Source organism: Nanorana parkeri, unplaced genomic scaffold (assembly GCF_000935625.1).
Source record: "Nanorana parkeri isolate BGI_ZX_2015 unplaced genomic scaffold, ASM93562v1 scaffold2337, whole genome shotgun sequence".
Taxonomy (NCBI): Eukaryota; Metazoa; Chordata; class Amphibia; order Anura; family Dicroglossidae; genus Nanorana; species Nanorana parkeri.
The window spans coordinates 78,181-81,956 of record NW_017308605.1 but is presented as its reverse complement, the minus strand read 5'-3'; the positions used below and the strand labels follow the sequence as shown (position 1 = coordinate 81,956).

Below are 3,776 nucleotides of genomic sequence, written 5' to 3'. Positions count from 1 at the left end.
GGGCGCTATTCCTGACGCCAGTGATCTCTCTACAACACTGGTATGTCAGAGATATAATGAGGGGTGGGGACAGAGTGTAAGCTCCTCTGTACAGAGACTGATGTAATTGGCTCAGGGTTCCCTGTACAGCGCTGCGGAGAAGTTGGGAAGGACTGAACATGTCTTTACTTTTTGAGCTGTAAATATATGAAATTACAATTTATAAACTGGGCAGTTTTAGCCAAATCTTCAGACGTAAATAAACTCCGAAAATATGAAGCTCCCCAATCACAGTATGTGCCGTCGGCTCTATGATTTGATTGGTCCCCGGGCACTATGTCTACAGGTCTATGATGTGTTGGGACCGCCCACCCAGCAGTGACCAGGGGACAATACACTATACGAAAGTCCTCCATCAGGCATGCTTTATCTCAGGGGGATCATTGTACAGCATGTGTGATAAGGCCTGGGGTTGCAGGATGTTCACTTGGAGGTCAGAGGTCACTGGCAGTATGGCTGTCAGCACAGAAGAATGGGCTCCTAAGAGATGTGAATGAATGGGAAGCCTCTGTGCTTTGCATTCATTTAGAACCGAGGCTGCAGAAAAAGAGATTGAAGACTTTGTGCCCTCAATTTCTTTTTCTATAAAAGGGAAATATCAGGGGGCTGTTTAGACCCCTAATATTTCCCCGAAGTCCCCCCCCCTCAAGAGTATGAAAATGAAAAAAAAATCCTGGATAAACTGGATGATAGCAAAATATTTTCTGAATGAATGGGAAGCCTCTGTGCTTTGCATTCATTTAGAACAGAGGCTGCAGAAAAAGAGATTGAAGACTGTGTGCGCTGGGTGACATCACACGGTTTTTTTTTGCCTCGGGCGCAAAAGGAGGTGGCTACGGCTGTGCTCACACAGTGCTTGTGCGGCTGCCGGCTAAATGTGTCAGATGCCGCAGATGGAAAGGGGCGGGACACCTCTCCCCATGTGCAACGTCGGCCACACGAGCACCGCGGGAGGACAGGACGCCGGGGCCTCTAAGACGCACTGAAATGTAAGCCGGCTGACTCCCTGCGTTCAGGGGCGGGAGGTTGTATTGAAGTCAATGGCACCGCAGCCATGCCCTGGAACGCAGGCACTAATGTGCCTGCGTTCCGGGGGCAGGTGAGCGGACTGTGGGCGAGGGGCCTGCCTGCGGTGCCATTGACTTCAATGCACCGCCACACCCCCTCCCGCCCCTGAATGCAGGTGTTTTTTCGTTGGTAGATCTCATTGAGCTCGTCATTTGAAAAGTAGATCTCCAGATGAAAAATTGTGGGCGCCCCTGTCCTAAAGGCAGTCAGTGTTGGAGATAGACGGACAGGTTGGGGTAAAGAGTTCCATAGGATGGGAGAGGCTCTAGTGAAGTCCTGGAGGAGAGCATGGGAGAAGCTGATGAGGGAGTTGGAAAGCCGAAGGTCATTTGAAGAGCGGAGGGGACGGTTAGGCCCCATTCACACTGAGCGACACTTACCTCGAGCGGATTTCCGCGCGGCCCGGGATAGCGCGACTGTTCGGGGTGACGTTCGCGCGACCTTCACCGTCGGGCTGCATGCAAAAAAAGAAAAATTGCGCGACATCCGTGGGGAAAAAGGGTCCTGCACAAGCGACACGTGACAGCGACGAGCGACAGGCGAGCTCCATAGAAAATCATTGGACGAGCGACTTCTCGCTGCAAATATGCGCGCTATTGCGGGATTAATCGCTCAGTGTGAAGGGGTACTTTGGGTGATACTTTTACAATGTTACAATAAGACATGTCATGTGATCACCTACAACGTATCAGATACCAAGAAAGATCCTACAACATAATAACCCCCATAGTATCCCTTCCCCCCCCTCTGCCAGCACTCAGAAATATATCTCACCCGCTACAACTAAATGATAATACAATGTTACAATAAAACCTCTCACGTGATCTCCTACAATGTATCCAATGATAATGATTCTCTATCTTTGACCAATCAGGTTAGCCCAGCTTGCGCTGAGCCTCAAAAAATTGAATGAAACTCATAATTGTTCCTCTCCACGGAAATCTTTAGTAAAAGGCGAAAGATTTATTCGATCTGAAGAGAAACCAGAGTATGCGGTGCCATTGACTTCAATGCACCGCCACACCCCCTCCCGCCCCTGAATGCAGGTGTTTTTTCGTTGGTAGATCTCATTGAGCTCGTCATTTGAAAAGTAGATCTCCAGATGAAAAATTGTGGGCGCCCCTGTCCTAAAGGCAGTCAGTGTTGGAGATAGACGGACAGGTTGGGGTAAAGAGTTCCATAGGATGGGAGAGGCTCTAGTGAAGTCCTGGAGGAGAGCATGGGAGAAGCTGATGAGGGAGTTGGAAAGCCGAAGGTCATTTGAAGAGCGGAGGGGACGGTTAGGCCCCATTCACACTGAGCGACACTTACCTCGAGCGGATTTCCGCGCGGCCCGGGATAGCGCGACTGTTCGGGGTGACGTTCGCGCGACCTTCACCGTCGGGCTGCATGCAAAAAAAGAAAAATTGCGCGACATCCGTGGGGAAAAAGGGTCCTGCACAAGCGACACGTGACAGCGACGAGCGACAGGCGAGCTCCATAGAAAATCATTGGACGAGCGACTTCTCGCTGCAAATATGCGCGCTATTGCGGGATTAATCGCTCAGTGTGAAGGGGTACTTTGGGTGATACTTTTACAATGTTACAATAAGACATGTCATGTGATCACCTACAACGTATCAGATACCAAGAAAGATCCTACAACATAATAACCCCCATAGTATCCCTTCCCCCCCCTCTGCCAGCACTCAGAAATATATCTCACCCGCTACAACTAAATGATAATACAATGTTACAATAAAACCTCTCACGTGATCTCCTACAATGTATCCAATGATAATGATTCTCTATCTTTGACCAATCAGGTTAGCCCAGCTTGCGCTGAGCCTCAAAAAATTGAATGAAACTCATAATTGTTCCTCTCCACGGAAATCTTTAGTAAAAGGCGAAAGATTTATTCGATCTGAAGAGAAACCAGAGTATACTGACAGCAGGCGAAAGAGAACCCCCCCGCCGACACACCGACCCCCTTCACCTGTTGGAGATTCACTCTCGGCGTATATCATACATCTTCAATATTCACTGTGATGATACAAAGGAGTGAACACAACACGTGACACAGAAAAATATAACAAACTACATCAATCCGCCCCAAAAAACTCTCTCACCGCCGGTTTAGTGGTATGCAAATGAGGAACACGGAGCTGAGCCTACTGCTGAGGATTATGGGAGCAGCAAGTGGGTAGGCGGGGCCAAACTAGTCTCCACGCCCACCTATAGAGCAGTGATAGAATTTCTGATTATCGGGCACCTGTTGCAGACAGAATGTTTTGTATTTGGTGTGGCCCCGAGCCAATGCATTGCACCCGGTTGCCGTGCTTTACTGGGTTTGAGGGGGTTGTGGGTTTGTCGGGTGTACTGGTTCTGCAGGGTACAGTTCTGGTCAGTCGGTCTGTGTGTGGTGTATCTGCCTTTGATCGGTTTGTCTCATGTGTCCTCTTCTCCCCCCCTCAGGAGCTGAACATGGAGATGTCTTACCCCATCATCGAAGCTTGTGCCATCAAGGAGGAGGAGGACATCAGGGCATACTGCTTGGTGAGCATCTGCAGCTGCTTAATGTGACCGCACAATGCAATGTGTTGTATTGATGATATTGGGCAGTGGTGCTGAATCTAGACTCTGGGTCTGCGGTGTTGTCACCCCTTCGATATAATACACGGGGGGGGGGG

The 3,776-nt window shown here is 49.5% G+C and overlaps 1 pseudogene; it reads left to right on the top strand.

The window, feature by feature from the left end:
* The window catches only part of LOC108801431, a 12,199-nt pseudogene that overhangs the window by 6,250 nt on the left and 2,173 nt on the right, over positions 1-3,776 (top strand).